The 19211-nt window shown below is 36.5% G+C and overlaps 1 long non-coding RNA gene across 5 annotated transcripts in view; it reads left to right on the top strand.

The window, feature by feature from the left end:
* Nucleotides 1–19211, top strand: part of LOC108543147 (uncharacterized) — a 36552-nt gene that overhangs the window by 12820 nt on the left and 4521 nt on the right. Inside the window, exons 4-7 of one of the 5 annotated variants that reach the window (XR_001889484.1) lie at nt 10903–11023; nt 12397–12504; nt 12633–12830; nt 18094–18364. This is a non-coding gene — a long non-coding RNA (uncharacterized LOC108543147). Of the gene's footprint in view, nt 1–10902; nt 11024–12396; nt 12505–12632; nt 12831–18065; nt 18365–19211 lie in introns of all 5 variants that reach the window. The other 4 variants (XR_001889486.1, XR_001889485.1, XR_001889488.1 and 1 more) reach the window with 4 other exon arrangements.

A 19211-nucleotide genomic window follows, 5' to 3' on the forward strand; every position in this document is an offset into this window, starting at 1 on the left:
AGATTAACTGAGAGTCTGACACCTTTAAAGTTATGAAAGAAACATTTCCCATCTCTTCTCTCTGAGGGCTGCTGCCTGTGAGATTTCATCAATATGAAAAGACTGCCTTTGCTAGCCAGGCCTGCTTTTTCTGCTTCATAACCTATGTGGCCACTGTATCCTAATTTACCACCGTCACCTAAGCCCCCATTTCTTCTGTAATTTCAAGATGGTAAACAAGCTTCTGTACCCCATTGGGGCATTGGGATAATCACTCTGTGGTTCTCCTCATGCATGTTAATGCATTTGTATGCCATTTCTCCTATAAATCTGCCTTTTGTATGCTGATTTTTCAGTGATCCTTCAGAGGGTTAAGCCCCTACAGTGTGCATCCTGTAACTTTTAAAGCTGAAATCCCCTGATATTATACTGAGGTCTTATTGATGTGGTGGTAGGGTGCAAGGGGACGGTAAGTGTTTTACAATTCTGTGAGTAAATTCAGCCTTTCAGTGTGCCTGTGTCCCTGGGCTGTATACCTTGAGAAATAAAAGTATAATTCTAAGCCCCCAATCAACCGAATGTGCCATCTCTTGGCCAAGAGGACCTGAAAGTAATCTTGAAAACAGTTCTTGGCCATGACAGGATGGGAGGGGTCAGGCACACCTTGTTACACCTCCTCCCTAGCTAAACATGATTAGGATCAGGCTTTCTTCCCTAAGGACCTAACAGAAACCAGCCCTTTCCAAAGACTCCACCTCTGATATCAACCAACCACCTGATGATGGCCCTCCTTTTTTGCCTGATAAGAAACCATTGACCACAGAGTCATTCTGGCCATACTACAGAGATTGCACAATGAGGATTTTCACGTCCTCTGCTTCACCTTTTGATGTCAGATTCCTGAAGACACCCTTGAATCATGGGAATGCCACTAGGTTTTGTAAATGGGACCCATGAAGGAGCATCAAGCTCAGCCTCACGTGTGTGTGTTTCCCCTTTTATGTCTTCATGACTCCTATAGCTTATCAAATATGTGTATTTGGAAACTTCACTCAGCATAAATTCTGTTCCCTTTGCCCCTCCCTAGAAGTATAGAGGCTATGCTTCCCAAGCTGTCAGAATGGCCAGCCTGCAGGCTGCAACCCTTTATGAGAAATATAGCTCCCCTTTTCAAGTTTATGAACCTTGTCATTCTTCAGTTGATAACTTCTGAACTCTTAGTTTCTCTCCTCCTTAAGTGAGATAGAAAGGCAGGAATGTATGGAAATTGAGTTATTTCCCTTCTCTCCTCTCAGATGAGGCTTTAGTAAAGTTTTTCTGTATGATTGATCTTTGCTATGGAGAAGGCTCTAGAAATATTCCAAAATGGTTATTTCCTTACCCTCTTCCTGCCAGAAACATTAAGGTTTTTTCTTGGCTCTTCAGCATGAGAAAACGGTGGGGTTCCTAGAGGTAAAACCCTTGAAAAAGGAGACCCCCTAAGGCTCTAGATACCAGGAATCTCTCCCCCTCATACTAGTGTACATTTTACTTCTAGCACTTCCTCAAGGTTATTTAAGTGTTCCTACCAGCTTGTGGCTCTGATGACATTTGAACCAGGTAAGCTGATCTTGACTGCACTTCCCTATATGCAGCTATCGCTTCAGATTTTGGGCTGGCAGCTTTCCCTGTGACCTGAAGGAAAAAAGGAACTTCTATTTGAGGAATGCAAGTCCTTTTAATGATCAGGCCCAGGGAGAGATTAAAATGAGACAGCAATCATACCTTACTTCCCTACTTGAGTTATGTATTCATCTCTTGAAACTGGTTGTGATTGCCCCAAGTAGCTATAAATTAACCTAGTAGGCTGGGCGCAGTGGCTCACGCCTGTAATCCCAGCACTTTGGGAGGCCAAGGTGGGCGGATGACCTGAGGTGAGGAGTTTGGGACCAGCCTGACCAACATGGTGAAACCACGTCTTTAATAAAAATACAAAAATTAGCCAAGTGTGGTGGTGTGCACCTGTAATCCCAGCTACTTGGGAGGCTGAGGTAGGGGAATTGCTTGATCCTGGGAGGCAGTGATTGCAGTGATCCAAGATTGTACCACTGTACTCCAGCCTGGGTAACAGAGAGAGACTCCATCCAAAAAAATATAAAAAATAGAAAATAAGTTAACCTAATGCCATATAGGACACTATAAACCACACTCTATTGAGCATGTATAGCCAATTACTAATCAATGTTATCTCTATAAACCAATGAGAATTCCTGGCAAACAATCTTGTATCAGCCCACTCATTCTCCCTCTTTTTTTTTTTTTTTTTTTTTTTTTTGCCTTTAAAAATCCACTTGTAACTGCTGCTAATAGGAGTGTGTATTCAGGGAAACTTGAATCTATGTTCTTTGGTTGTAATTGTCAAGCTTTGCCCAAATTTCTTCTTATATTAATTTTGCCTTAGCCTCTTCCTTTGTAAACCAAAAATGAAATTAAAAGCCCCTAACCAACTGAATGGATCTTTCCTCTTGGCCAAATATATTCCAGAGTAAACCTGGAAAACTAGTTCAGGCCACGATGGCATGGACAGGTTGGACATGCCTCATTACACTCTCCTCCCTTTGGAATTCAGGCACAATTAACCAGCATTAATAGTAAAACAGAGATCTTAAGAGTGACAAAACAGACTCTTTGTAGCACAAAATGCCAAATTCCAACCTGGCTCTAATATAGCATCATATGATAGATAGCAGGCTCTGAAAGAAATTGAAGTATTTTGCTATAAAATATATTCCTTTGACATATTTTGAAATAGCACTGTAAAGCTGTCTCTTGTGGGGAACGTCTAATCCTATTGAGAATCCCCCTTTGTTTTCAGATCCTTTCTTGATGCAAGAGAGATTTAACTAAGAGTCTGACACCTTTTTAGGTCTGATAAGAGACATTTATCATCTATTCTCTCTGAAGCCTGCTAAGAGGAGGTTTCATTGACATAATAAAAACCATGGTCTCCACAACCCCTTAACTCAACCCAGACACTCCTTTCTATTGATTCTAGGTCTTTGGATAATAACTCTTTCAATCAATTGCCAATCAGAAAAATCTTTGAATCCACCTATGACCTGGAGGCATGCCCCTACCCCACTTCAAGTTTTCCTGCCTTTCCTTACCAAACCGAGGTACATCTTACATAAATAGATTGATATCTGCCTGTAACTTCTGCCCCCTAAAATGTGTAAAATCAAGCTGTAATTCAAACATTGTACTTCTAGCACTTCCTCAAGGAAGTACAACCTTGGGTACATGTTCTCAGGACCTCTTGAGACTCTGCCTTAGGCTTTGGTCACTTATAGTTGGGTCAGAGTAAATCCCTCCAAATATTTTACAGAGTTTTACTCTTTTTCATCAATACCGTTTAGGTTGACATATCTGGCATAAGTCAACAGGATTCAGAGTGACCTCCCCAATACTCTGAACGTGGCATTTGGTACCAGCACGACCATTTGTCTTCAGAAGTGCCATCAGGTGTTGCTGGTCAGTTCTCCTGACTTTTGACCTCTCACCTTTTGGTCTTATTTGGGATGACTTGGTCCCATTTGGACCTCTTATTTGGGCTGTTTTTCAAACTCCCTGTTTAAAACTGAGCGGTTCTGCCTCTGTCTTTAGACAGTTGATTTGAGTTAAGAACTCTGCAGAGAGCTGCTCTTTCTCTGCCTCTGACATAGAATGAGGGTTCAGGTCAAAGTTTTTTCACTCCTGTCTCATAGCAGAGGCATGGGTAAATAAATGGCAGTTAGCCACTGGTGGTCTTGTTTTACATAGCATGCTTTTAAAAACTGCAGTGCTTTTCTATTGAAATTTGGGCTTGATTTTTCATTTGTTACCAACTCCTATTAGTTAAACACCAGCTGGTTTTGTGTGCAACAGTTATGGGGCACCTTCTTTTAGATATCTAGAAAAGTGACCCATCTTTCCCAGGATGTTCATAAACAACAATGACCAAAAGTGGGGATCTTTTGAAATACCTAAAATAATGTATTTGTGTGCACAATTGGAAAAGGTTGGTTTTAGAACAAGATCAATTTAATAGGAAACTTACTTCCAGTGGCACCTAAAAAGCTTCCAAAAGAGATTCTGAGAAAATTGCTTAAATTCTCAAAGTAAACGAAAGATATGCATCACCACCACTTGAGGAAATTTACTAGGTCTATGACCCTTTCCCTGAAACTCCCTATTGTGGCAGACCCAGAATTGCTATTGAAGCAGCTACATGGTCTGGTGTATATACCTTGGGGTTAGTCATCTCGTGCCAGGAAAATTTAGGTTATGGACACACAGGAGGAGTTTAGGAGTGGAGGTTTGATAGGCAGAAGAGAAGACAAAGAGAAACAGCTCTCTCTCTCTCTAGAGAGAGGGGTCTCCTAGTGGAAAGGACTGGCTGGGGGCAAATTCACCGGATTTTATAGTCCCCCTTGAGGAGGTGCTCAGTCCTTGAGGAAGTGCTCAGTCTGATTTACCTAGGGCTCACAGGTTGGTTTGATTAAGTGCAATGTTTACGTAATGCATGGGGAAGGCTGGTCTCTCCACCCTGATCTTATTATACAAATGAATTCTCCTTTGCCAGTGCCATATTGTCTACTCCTTAACAGTACACGTGGCTGGCAGAGAGGAGAAGATGGAGCCGCCATCTTGAGCATGTCTAGTCCCTAGTTCCTGCTGGCATTCATCAGTGCAAACTCCCAGCTTGCTTGTCTATGTCTGCAGCTTGACTTTACAGGCTGCTCTTTGTTAGAAAATGATTTGGGGCTGCTTTTCATTAAAAATAAAAGCCTTACTGATGACTTCCCTACCCTTACTATTTGCCTAAGTAATATCTTCTTAACTCCTGTATCACTATGAACCCCTTCTGGTTCTGGGGACTGCCTGATTCTCAAACTATTCTTTGCCCAAGTAAAAAGATCACTCAAAGGACAATATGGCTCTCTACTATACAAAAGGTCTTCTTTGTTGCCTAGTTTACAATTGCTTAGGGCAATAAAACGGTAATTAAAAGATTAATAGTCTAAAAGGGGAAAATGAACAAAATTAAAACTGTTTATAAAAATGCAGATGCAACAATATTTTTTCTAAAATAGGACTAATGACTGACACTGATGTTGAAATGCTAACTTCCAGGGAATTAGCTAAGCAGCCTTCCTCCTGAGATTAGATCTAAAACAAGTAAAAATCCTTGTAAGCTCAAGCTGCCTGATTTAGTTCCCTTGCAAGATTAACAGTAAAGGCTGCCCTCTCCTTATAGTCTAGTAGTAAGAATTGTATGCTTTCACCACTGTGGCCTGGGTTTGATTTCTGGTCAGGTAGTCAGTCCCTCTTGATTTGATATTGTGTGACTTTTTCCTTTTTGTGGTACCCATTTGTTACTGATCCTTTTAACTTCTATGGACAGCTTTAGATTTCTTGTCTTCTGTCTATGAGGGAGACATGAGGCTTTTGGACCTTTGTGTGTTGATGGTAAGCTGAGAAGCTGACACCTTAGAAAATATGGCCAGATAGAAATGTGGATTGTAATCCATTTGTGACTAGTGATCTTTCCTTTCTTGGAGTTGTATTTTGGGGTGATTCTGGGTCTTGTGAAGACTGCTTTAGACCTCTTTGGAAGTGTCTCATGCATTCTCGGTTAAGTCAAAACCTTGGTTAAAGCTTATTCATTTTACTTGGGAAGGTACTTTTGGTAAAAATAAAACAAAACAAAAGCCATAAATGTAGGCTATTCAAGCTAAAATCTGATAAGAGTTTTAAAAGAATTTTTTAAAAGAGCTCTATAGTCAAAAATTGACTTAAAACTGAATTTTAGGCTATGTATATATACACATACAAACATATATGTGTGTGTGTCTGTGTGTAAAACTATATATATATATGCCTCTTTTCACTCTCTCTAAAACCTTTCAGTCTACTGAATTTCTGTCTTCCTAACTCTCTGTTAACCCTATGCCCACATGCACTCCCTTTGTCTGTTTCTTCATTTACTTCTGTTGGTCTTTCCTTCCTCTTGCCGCCCTTGATACTACATGAGGAGACCATAAACATTTTTAACAGCCTGGGAACCCTTAAAGAAGACAGAAAAGGTACCATAGACTCTATTCTTTTTTTGAAGAAACTTCTGTTTTACCTAATGAGTTCCCAATAATTTCAAATGGACAGATTCTTTTCAAGTCTAAAGCTGTACCCACGTTTGCATTAAACTCCTCGATCTTTTTGGCTTTTAGATACACATATGTGTACATGTGTATGTTATATTTTGTGTCTACATATATATATATGTATATGTGTGTGTCTACACATATACATATATATGTGTTTATACATATACTTATATATTGTCTACGCATGGTGCAAAAGTAACTTAAATTTAAATGAGTACTCATAAATTAAAAAGCCAGCCCAATACTATATGAGTTCATGTGACTTTAGTAATTTTGGTAAATAAAATAAGTTTAAAATTGTTCATAAAATAAAACAAAACATATTCAAAATGTAATTTAGACATTTTTGCTGGAGCCTATTGGTCAGACAGGTTTAGGCTGTTTCTATTTTATGTTTTAAGGTCATAAAACTATTGCTTCTGTCACATTTTTGGTACTTGCTTCATTTGTCTGAAAGTTAAAGCTGTAAGGGCTGACTCCTGGGTTCTTTGAAAGCCTTACGCACATCTTACTTTGAGCTTGTCTTTAATTTTAAACCTCCAAATTCTGGGATGTAGACAAATGATCCTGGTGAGGCCTGGGATCAACACCAAGGCCCCATTTTCCCTGGCCCAGCTATGTCTCTTGGCCATGCTCAAAGGGATTAGATGCCCCAGTATTGTCTCCACAGCTCTGTTTTTTTTTTTTTTTTTTTTTTTTATTCTTTTTTGCCTGGACACTGCATCTGTATTTAACAAAAGTTTATTCCAGTTTTCATAAAATAAAAGTTACTAAGAACTAACATTGGTATTTAATATCTAAAACTGTAAATATAAGAAAACAAACCTATAACGATGTATAAAGAAAGTAAAATGTAAAGACAGTTTGAAAAAAGTGTAATTTTTCTTTTAACATGACAGAAACTTTCTGTGGTTCAAACATAGTAAGGGGAAAGGAAAGGAATTTTTGTCTAAAAGTAAAATGACCAGTGACAAAACCAATAGGTTTAAGCAAGTTGTAAATTTGTGAAGACTGATTTTGTCAAAGGAATTTTTTGTGTAATCAAGTTGGGTGAAAAAAGGAATTATTTATGGTTTTCCTAAAAATTGAACACTATATCAAAAGCACAACTGATGTAGGGCCAGAGTCCTGGACCTGGCTGGAATAACAGAGTTTTTCTTGGGGCATTAACCTGATATTTAATAGAAAATTGTAAGATATTAATAAAAGGTTTGATGGAAATCTTATCTTTGTGGTCAAAGCGATTTGAGATTGGAATTGATTTATAAGTTTTATAAATTTACCTTTAGCATTAACATATACTTCTATGAATAATTTTTCTCTTTGATTAATATTTTTATGTAGATACTATTAAGATATATAAGATTTTTGTTTACGTTTTTGAGGTAAACTACAAACTAAAACGAAGAGAGACGATTTTGTTTGATTTTATGGTGTCTTTATTAGGTCTTACGATTCTTAGGGAACTGTGCCTCCCTCTCTATCGAAAAGTAAAGGTTTTTGCTTTTTAAAATCTTTAAATTATTATTTTGGCTAAAACGAATCACTGTTATTTTACACTGACCTGTGATACTGTTTTGAACTTGTGTTTTAAATGTTTGATATTTGACAAACTTTCAAATAAAAATTTTTAGTATTTTTAGTATTTTCAATCTCAAACTAACTCTTTGGATATTAGGCTTCCTGGAAGTCCAAGAGAGACATATTAGGCTTATTTGGTATGTAAAAATTATACAGAAAGAATTATCAAATATGAAATGGTGTTTAACTTTTTTGGCTTATATTTGTATACATATGTTATTAACATGTATAAAATGTTATGAGTTATATAAAATTTTGGTATTTCTGAGTTTGTGTTATAAATGATAATTATGATTATTATGTTAAGTTGTTGTATGGCACAGAAATAATCATTTTCTTGTCAATCGTGTCATTAACCAGGGCTATTCTATGACTTTTGTCACTCACAGGCAATTATTTTTATTCTCTGATTCTTCTCAAAAAATGATTTATAATCAACTGCAGTCCAAAATTTGCTACTTCCTTAAGGAAATTCATGAGAAGGACTCTGACAAGTACTCCTGAATATAGGTTTCAAATAACTTTGAAAATCATATAATTCATCTAGGCAAAAAATTCTTCTCGGCCTCTGATTAAAAAGCTGTTGTGTTCATGAGGTTTGCTCACCCAACATTAAATGTAACAAGAATTAATGGCATGAGAATAAACTAATAGTGAACTGAAATATTTGGGGGGAACTTTTTTTCTTTGAAAAGTCGGTGATTTTTTTCACTTTTGTTTTCCAGAATCATTTTTTTTTTCTTTTTGAGTTATTAATGGCTTATAGCAGTTGGGTAAAGTATACTTTTGTGAGTAAAACTAACACATTTGTCTTTCTCACTACCAGATTTCTCCAAAGTTTGAAAACTGTTCATGAGTAGCCATATTTTATGGTGATATAGTTGTTTGCATAAGTTTAATAAGAACCTGTTTTCTTTTGTAACAGAACATAGTTAGATACACTCGTAATTTTACTGAGGCTTTAACTGGAATGGCATATTTTCAAATATGACCAGAGTGCTTTGGGGAATGCAGGTTGACTTTATAGAGCCAATAAACAACCTGTACCTTGTTTACATGGTTCCTTTACAAAATTTCTATCCTTGCAGTAGGTAAAGAATGTTACCTTCTGACAGGCCCAGGATCCTAAAGTTATTTTGGCACCTCAAGAAGATAGGAATTCACCCAATTCACACAAGTATTGCAGACAGTCTGATGAAAAGTCTTTTACTTGGTTAACCTAAAGGGTTTTAAAAGTCTCATCTGAAATTTCTTATGAAAGACGTCCCAGCAAAGCCAACTTTAAAAGAACCTGTATGGCCATTCTGTACTCTTGTTGCACTTTATGCAAATAAGCAGGCCAAATATAATAAGAATGAAACTTGTTTTGCAAATAAATTGGTCCTGCTAAGATGATCTTTGATGAAAATGGAGAATTGGAAAAAGAAAAAAGGTATGTTTCAGAAGAAAATTATTGTACATCTATTATTAGCTTATAGCCTTGTTATTTTTGAGTTTTATTATTTGCCTACAATTTGGAGTAGATGCTGAATCACTTCTTGGCAACAACAAATCTCTATAAAAGAACCCAGTTTAATTTTCTTTATAAAATAACCCAGTTTTAGTTGACGCCCTGATTAAATAGATTTTGTTGATGTTGTTTTGGCACACAAATTCTCTTTTGATTGTGCATTATGTTTCTACTATTTAATTTTTAATCGTTATTTCTCATTGTTTTACTTCTGAAAAAGCTAAATTAATACTACTCTAATGACTAGGTATAATTCAACAACTGACAGCAGCCATAGATCAATGACTTTGACAGCACTACTCAGCAGTGAATCTTCCCAGCGATGACAGACATTTTGACACTCAACTTTTCATCATCAGTTCTTTCAAGAATAAAGATTTTAGATCAAAACAGGGAAATGAGAAAAGAAAAGAGCTTTTATCTGAGGAAGGCAAGTTCTATTAGTTATCAGGCCCAGACAATAAGATGAGACAGCAATCCCATCCTACTCTCCACTTTGAATTACCTATTCCTCTCTTCAAACTGCTTGCTATTGTTACAAGTAGCTATAAATTAACCTAATAATGCCACACAGGACACTATAACCTATACCCTGTAGCTTAAGACTGTATAGTCAATCACTAGTAAGTGTTATTTCTATAAACCAATGAGAATTCCTGACAAACAACTTTCTATCAGCCTACTCACTGTCCCCCATTTTTTTGCCTTTAAAAATCTGCTTGTAACTGCTGCTAATAGGAGTGTGTATTCAGGGGACTTGAATCTATTCTCACTGGTTGCATTTCTCAAGTTTGGCCCAAATAAACTCTCTACTTATACTAATTTTGCCTCAGCTTCTCTGTTTTAGGTCAACAGGCCAATTTTCTGAAGGGCCTTGGGAAATTAATTGATTTTTCAGTGTCTTTAGCCTTTTTTTCTTGTTGCAAGATGGGATTAATGACTTCCAAGCTTTTTATGTGTTACAACTGAAACCAGAAGCCTAACCTTTTAAATATATGCAGTATTATGCGGAATATTTATTCACCTGGATTCTACATCAAACCAAAATTGAAAAGTGAACTATAATTTTTATTTTCTGTCAATCTAATATTTTTCTTGTACTTTCTACTGACTGAATAAAACAAAGTGTGTTTCTCCAATGAGAGTTTTCTACATAGACTGGTCTGTACAACACCATCTTTATATTTTGGCAATATTTGCAAATTATTTGAATAGACTTTTTATTTTGGAAGATTATCTCCACTCCTTCTCTATTACTGTTCCTAAGTTTGGAGTTACAGATAAAATTATTCTGTTTGGGCTTCCCATGAATGCGATGGATATCTTTATTCCCATGAATGCGATGGGGAAACAGATAGATAGCGCCTCTATATTTCTTCATTAAAGCACATATTTTTCATTTAAGATGTACAGAAATTACCATAATTAGTTCCATTTTAATGTAATTACTTCTTAAAGATTATAAATAAGAATATGGGATATACTCATGGAAAGATATTTAGAGAAAGGAAAACTAGAAAAAGAGATTGTAAGTTTATACAATAAATAATATGCAAAATAGGTTGAGAATAGCTTAATAATTTATATATAGTGTCACAGTGTTAGTCATTTCCATTCACTTGTTAACTATTCATATGTACATTTTTGCAGATATTCTTTATTATTCCATCATCATCTCAATTAAACCTCTTGGGTATAGTGTTTGAATGCTACTGTGACCATAAATTCCAATAAAACCTAGGAAAAAATGAAGCTACTAATAACTGAAAGGGTAAGCAATAAGAATAATATTTTCTAACTTCCTTGAATAAGAAGAATCTTGGTGATGATTGTTATTTATTAATTCCAGAGAGAAAGGAACAAGCTAGTGAGTCAGGAGAAAGAATTAAAGCTTATTAAGTTCACTTATTTCAATTACGAGGAATAGAAAGTTAATGAGATTGAATAGGTGAGTGGCTAATTCTTATGGAGAACAAATATTGAAATCTTTTAAATATGATTTTTTCAAAATTAAATGGCATAAAATTTGAGAATATCAATACCTTATATGAGTACCAGCATTAATGAGTCCAGTTTACTTCCTTAAGCTTTAGCAAGTTCAGGTCATATATTTTTCAGACAGAAAGGATGTTATAAGCCCTTCCTTCTGCTGTGTTCTCATAAATCTCTCTAATGCTAGACCTAGGCCTGTATTGAGTGGAAAACTCAATGTAGACTTCAGAGTTTCCTTGAAGAGAAAAGTTCAGGACTTGGCAACCAAGCCTCTAAGTTGCATTTGAGCATGATAGAGTCAAATGCAGAAGGTGATCTTTTTCCACTCCTGAGAACAAAGGTGCTAAGTAGCCCCAGGTTCTACATTCCTAGAAGTGTCAGCTTTGGGATCAGTTACCTTCAGTTGCTGTGAGGTGACATCTCCCCCACCAAAAATAGTAACATGACTCAGAAGAAGAGGAAGTCTCATTCTTCAAGAGGCCAAGGTTCTTGGCATTGGGGAAGAGAACTCTTCCCCAGACTTAAGAATGAGATGCTTTAGGGCATCCATGTACCTACAAGAAAAAATTCCTTAGATGACTAGCTGCTTTGCTATCAGAATTGCTGATGTCTCCCCATATTGCTGAATTAGGGAAGACAACATTGGAGAAAGCTTGTATAGTGGATTCTGCTCAGAAGGGAATAGTCCTCAACCACTATGTTCATTATTTATCTTAACAACCGCTGACTTCTCGCTTCTTGGTTTTTGATAAGTCAGGTGGATCCCACATATACCTGCAGTCCATGCATTGATAGTGAATAATACATGAGAGTTGAAGCTCCAGTTATGTAAATCAAAAGAATGCAACAGGAGACAAACTTATGCTTCCAGGAAAACGGAGTAGACATACTTCTCCCAATTCTTTCTACTAAGTACAGCTAAAAGCCTGGGCATTAAATATAAAATAAATGCAAAAATACCATGAATCTTGGAGAGAAGAAAACAGACCAAGTAGGTACTTTGGAGTAAAAGCAACACATTGGTGAGTTCCCTAGGTTTTAGTTTTTGTCTTATATATACCCGTCTAGATGCTGGAGAAGCCAAAACTCCAGAAGTACCAACATGTTTAGATGAAGGATGTCCTAACAAAAACTCTTTCTCTCTTATGTAAGGAGTACTAGAGGGACTGCCTAACAAGAGAGAATGTTTAGAAAATAGTGACTACTTCAACCAAAAACCGTGGAAAGAATTGTGGTCCCACCCCACCCTTGTCAGCAAACGTGAGTGGGGAGCCTAGATTTCTACTTTTTCAAGGCTGTAGCAAAGCGTCCCAACCGTCCCGTTAGGGTGGTGTCAGATAAGGCCATCTCTGTCTGGCATTAATGAGCCCCTTCCCCCTTTCCCACAGGATCAGGGGGACTTCTACCCCACCTGGCAATAATGAGGTACCCCTTCACTTTCCCAATGAGGTAGTTTCAGAAGAGGCCTACTGGAAATATTTTCACAACTTCCCAGCAGTAAGGAAGTCACATCTCTCCCGTGATGTCAGTGGTGACAAAGTATGGAGCACTGAGGAAGCACTCCAGCCCATACCAGCCAGGAAGGTGTAAGTGAAGTCTCAGTAAGACACCAGAATTTCCACTTCTACTCAGCAATAACAAAGAGATTCCCCCATCAGGTGTTAGTGACAGTTTATAGGGAACCTGGACTTCTCTACCCAATTGGCAGTAATGAGATGGTACCTCCTCTTCTCACCCCAGATTGTTGTCAGAGGAAGACACGGTGTCAGAGGAAGATAGCCAAACCAGCAAGTGTAAATAAGATCTAAAATGTAATAAAAACGTACAAAATGGGCCGGGCGCAGTGGCTTAAGCCTGTAATCCCAGCACTTTGGGAGACCGAGACGGGCGGATCACAAGGTCAGGAGATCAAGACCATCCTGGCTAACACGGTGAAACTCCATCTCTACTAAAAATACAAAAAAAATTAGCCGGGCGAGGTGGCGGGCACCTGTAGTCACAGCTACTTGGGAGGCTGAGGCAGGAGAATGGCGTAAACCCGGGAGGCGGAGCTTGCAGTGAGCTGAGCTCCGGCCACTGTACTCCAGCCACTCCAGCCTGGGTGACAGAGCAAGACTCCGTCGCAAAAAAAAAAAAAAAAAAAAAGTTACAAAATGTTCAGGTTTTAAGAAAAATTTACTAATCATTATCAAGAACCAGGGAAACAAACTTTGAATGAAAAAAGATAATCAACAGATGTCAACATTGAAAGACAGAACATATTAGATTATCTGATAGTTTAAGCAGCCATCATAAAATGTTTATCAATGAGGGCATTTACAAGCACATTGAAAAAATGAAATTAATATAGAAAGTCTCAGAAAAAAATAGAAGAGATAATAACCAAATTTTTATTTTATCTTATTTTATTTATTTATTTATTTTATTTATTTATTTATTTATTTTTTTGGAGATGGAGTTTTGCTCTTGTTGCCCAGGCTGGAATGCAGTGGCATGATCTCAGCTCACTGCAACCTCCGCCTCCTGAGTTCAAGCAAATCTCCTGCCTCAGCCTCTTGAGTAGCTGGGATTACAGGCATGTGCCACCACTTCCAGCTAATTTTGTATTTTTAGTAGAGAGTGGGTTTCACCATGTTGGTCAGGCTGGTCTCAAACTCCTGACCTCAGGCGATCCACCCACCTTGGTCTCCCAAAGTGCTGGGATTACAGGCATGAGCCACCGTCCCTGGCCATATTTTATTTTATATTATTATTTTTGAGACAGAGTCTTGCTGTGTCACCCAGGCTGGAGTATAGTGGTGCGACCATGGCTTACTGCAGCTTTGATTTCCCAGGCTCAAGTGATCCTCCTATCTCAGCCTTCCTAGTAGCTGGGATCACAGGCATGCACCACCACACTGGCTCATTTTAAAATTTTTTTGTAGAGACAAGATCTCCCTATGTTGCTCAGACTAACCTCAAACTCCTGGACTCAAGTAACCCTTTCTCCTTGACCTTCCAAATGTTAGGATTGCAGGTGTGAGCCACCATTCCCAGCCCCACATAGACATTCTTCAACTGAAAATCTACAATAACAGAAGTAAAAACTAAAGGGATGGGCTAAACAGCAGAATAGAGAGGACAGAGGAAAAAAAAATCAATGAAATTGAGGGTAGAACAATAGACGTTACATAATCTGAACAATAAGGAAATTAAACAGAAAAAAAAAAATGAACAGAGCCTCAGAGACCTATGAGACTAAAACAAAAGGTATAACTTATGTATCACTGAAGTTCTGGAAGGAGAGGAGCCAAAAAGTAGAGCGGATAAAATACTTCAAGAAACAATGGCTGAAAACTTCCAAAATCTGACAAAAGCAAAGTACTGTAGATTCAAGAAGCTGAGCGCATATCAAATAAGATAAACTCAAGGAATCCACACAAACACATTAGCTTCTGAAAAATAAAAACAGAGAAAAAAGTTTGAAATCAGCAAGAGAGAAAAAACATGGGGAAAATAACTGAAATGGCGTAAGATTTCTTATCAGAAACCATGAAGGTCAGGAGGCTGTGACACAATAGTTTTCAAGTGCTGAAAGGAAAGAACTTTCAGTCCAGAATCCAACATTAAGTGGAGCTATCCTTCAAGAATGAAGGGGACACCAATGCATTCTCAGATAAAGAAAAAATTACAGAATTTGTCATTAGGAGACCTACCCTAAAAGAATGGTTAAAGAAAATTCTCTAAACAGAAAAAAAACAATAACAAATGAAATATAAAATCAAGGAGGAAAAGGAAATGGCAACAATAACGGCAAAATTTAATGTACTTTCCCTTCTAAATTATGCTTGTTGGTTGAAGACAAATTCTAATATTTTCTGATGTGGTTCTCAATATATGTATAGGAAATATTTAAAACAATTTTAAATGGGGAGGATAAATAATTTAAAGAGGGGTAAGTTTTTAATACTTCACTCATAACACCAATATACATTTGACACTAGTTTTTTATAAAGTAATACCTAGTGCAACTACTAAAATTATGTAAAAGAAATACACTTAAAACACTGCAGTTAAATTAAAGTAAAATCCCAAAAAGGGTGATCAAACTAAACAACTAAACATACTTCTAGCATATAACCCAGCTGCCATACTCCTTGGTATTTACCCAAATGAAATAAAAACTTATGTCCACTCAAGAACCTGCACATGGATGTTTATTTATAATTGCCCAAACTTAGAAGCAACCAAGATGTTTTCTAGAAGGTGAATGGATAAACAGCAGCAAATTCATACAATAAAATATTATTCAGCATTATAAGCCATCAAGCCATGAAAAACATGGAGAACCTTATACAGTGTATTACTAAGTAAAATAAGCTAAATTGAAAAAAGTAGGTACTGTAGACCCCAACTATGTAATGTCTGGAAAAGGAAAAACTATTTAGCAGTGAGAAAAAATCATTGGTTGCCAGGGATTAAGGGAGACTGTTATTCAAGGGTCAACTATATATAAAAAGTTTTACAACATGTCCAAGTGGGATTACTCCAGGGATGTAAGGCTTGTTAAATATTTTAAAATTATTTAACAAAATATACCATATTAACAAGCTAAAGAAGAAATATTACATGATTATATCACAATCAATGCAAAAAAAAATTGATGAAACTCAGTACCTATTCATGATTTTACAAACTCTTTGAAAAATAGAAATAAATGGAATTTCCTCATCCTTATAAAGGGTATCTATAAAATATCTATGGGAAACATAATACATAGTGGTGGAAACTCAATGCTTTTTTTCTAAAATTGAGGTTTAACACCATATGGTTACTCTCATCATTCTCATTCAACATAGTGCTAGAAGTTCTAGCCAGTGCAATAAGGCAAAATCTCAGTGCATCTACATAAAAGCTCCTAGAAATAGTAGGTAAATTCAGCAAGGTGACAGGATACAAGATAAATATACAAAAATCAGTTATGTTTTTAAATACTACCAATAAACAAATAGACATTGAAATTAAATATTGATTTCATTTATGCTTGCTCTAAAAATCAAATGCTTAGGTGAAATTGAATAACTCATGTAAAAGATTTTATGCTCTACAAAACACTGATTAAGGAAATCAAGAAAGACCTAAATAAATGAGACATACTATGTTCGTGGATTGAAAGACTCAACTTAGTAAGGATCTCAATTCTCCTCAAATTGACATACAGAGTTAGTGCAATTGCTATCAAATCTCAGCATGTTTTTTAGATATAGACAATTATTCAACAATTTATATGGAGATATATGGGTTCTAGAATAACAAAAATCATGATAAATAATATGGCAGGAAGAGTCATTTCATTCAATTTGAAGAGTAATTATATAGCTGTCTTTCTCTATAAAATACAATGTATATACAATACATTGTATACAATAACCATGACTGTTTGATATTGGCAGATAAGACACATAGATTAGTGGAACAAAGTAAGGACCCAGAAATAAACACACACAAACATGCCCAACTGATTTTTGACAAGGTGGAAAAACACAAAGGTGTAGAAAAGATAGCCTTTCAACAAATATTGCTGGAGCAATTGGACATCCATAGGCAGAAATATAAACTTTGAGCTATATTTCATATCTCATAGAAAAATTAACTTATGAATATCAATGTATAAATAAATATATAGTTCACATACATCTTTAGTTTAAAAATATAAAAGTTTTACAGAAAACTCTTCAGAGAAAATTTTCAAGATCTAGGGGTAGGCAAAGAGTTCTAAGACTTAACACAAAAGCATGGTCTATTAATATAAATTGGTAAAGTGTAATTGGTCAAAATTAAAAATTCTTGCTCTGCAAAATACCCTTCAACAGGATGAAAAACAAGCTACAGACTGGGAGAAAACATTTGCAAATGATATTTTGCAAAAGGAGTTAATATCTAGAATATATAAGGAACTTAAAAATTCAACCATAGAAACAAAATAATCTGATTAGAAAATGGGTAAAAAGTTGGAGATATTTTATAAAACGGGATATAAAAATGGTGGATACACATGAAAAGATGTACAATCTCATGAATGAGTTAAAAAATATAAATCAAAACCACAATGAGATAACATCACATACTTATCAGAATCGTTAAAAGTAGGTGACAAAACCAAGTCCTAGTGAGAAGGCAGAGGAACTAGATTATGCATATACTGTTTGTGGCAATGTAAAAACAGTACAGCTCCTCTGATAGTGATTTTGACAGTTTCTTAAGTAACCAAACATGGAGCTACCATATGACTCAGCAATTACACTTCTTAGCATTTATCCTGGAGAAATTAAATTTTGTAATCACAGAGAAACAAAAGCTTATAGCAGCTTTATTTGTAAGAGCCAAAAATAGAAATGACTTAGATGTCCTTCAGCTTGTGAATGTTTAAATAATCAGTGGTTTGCATGGAACACTATTCAGTAATAAAAAGAAATGAAATATTGATACATGCAAAATTTGGATGAAGTTCTACAGAATTATTCGGAGTAAAAAGTTATTCCTGAATTGTTACATGATATGTAATTCAATTTATATAATATTATTTTAATTAACATCTTTATACAAAATCCATAAACCACAAAATTCACCCATCTAAAGTACAGAATTCAACAGTTTTAGTATAGCACAGAGTTGTGCAGCCGTCACCAAAATCTAAATTTAGATTATTTTCATCCCTTCATAAAGAAACTGTGGAAGGCACCAAATTGAAATTCTTATTCACAATTTCATGGGTAGAACATTTGTTCTTATCATAGATCTTAGCAACCTCAGCTTATGATTTATTTTCTTTCCTTATTAAGTGGAGAATTTTCACCTTTTTACTTGAAGGAAGCAAGTGACAGCTTCCCTTGGGAGTATCAGAATCGCCAGCATCACTACTCTTGCACTTTGGAACCATTATTAAGTGAAGTAAGGATTACTTGAACACAAGCACTGCGATACTGCTACAGTCAATGTGATAACGCAGCTGGTGACTAAGTGACCAAGGATGGGGAGCTTCTACAGCGGGGAGACTCTGGAAAAAGGGAGGATTCACATCCAGTGGCATTGGGACAGGACAGAGTGAGAGTTCATCATGCTACACAGAACAGCACACAATGTAAGTCTTGTGAGTGGATTATCTCTGGAATTTTCTATTGACTACATTTGTACTATAGTCATATGTGGGTAACAAACTGGAAAGTGAAACCTGGGATAAGGGGGAGGCTACCGCAGATAGCCCAGTATTTCTCATTTTGTGGATTTGTTTATCTTTCTGCTCACATCCTTTTCCTTCTGCATTACCATTTTAGTAAAAATAGATAGCATCTAATTGGTGTTTAGTATGTTTCTGGCACAGTTGAACATTTTACAAACATTATATCATTTAATCTGCATAAAACGTATACAGTAGGTACAACTATTATCCAGTATTTTAGACAAGGCAAACTGGATCACAGGGAGTTTAAAACACTTCTTCCCTTGGTCAAGTTGGGTCACGTAATTGTCAAAGTTAGCAAAGACTTGGAATCAACCCAAATGTCCATCTGTGACAGACTGGATTAAGAAAATGTGGCACATATACACCATGGAATACTATACAGCCATAAAAAAGGATGAGTTTGTATCCTTGGTAGGGACATGGATGAAGCTGGAAACCATCATTCTCAGCAAATTATCACAAGAACAGAAAACCAAACACCGCATGTTCTCACTCACAGGTGGGAACTGAACAATGAGATCACTTGGACTCTGGAAGGGGAACATCACACACCCGGGCCTATCATGGGGAGGAGGGAGGGGGGAAGGGGGAGGAGAGAGGGATTGCATTGGGAGTTATACCTGATGTAAAGGACGAGTTGATGGGTGCTGACGAGTTGATGGGTGCAGCACACCAACATGGCACAAGTATACATATGTAACAAACCTGCACGTTATGCACATGTACCCTAGAACTTAAAGTATAA

Source organism: Rhinopithecus bieti, unplaced genomic scaffold (genome assembly GCF_001698545.2).
Source record: "Rhinopithecus bieti isolate Rb0 unplaced genomic scaffold, ASM169854v2 scaffold_21726, whole genome shotgun sequence".
NCBI classification, from domain to species: Eukaryota; Metazoa; Chordata; class Mammalia; order Primates; family Cercopithecidae; genus Rhinopithecus; species Rhinopithecus bieti.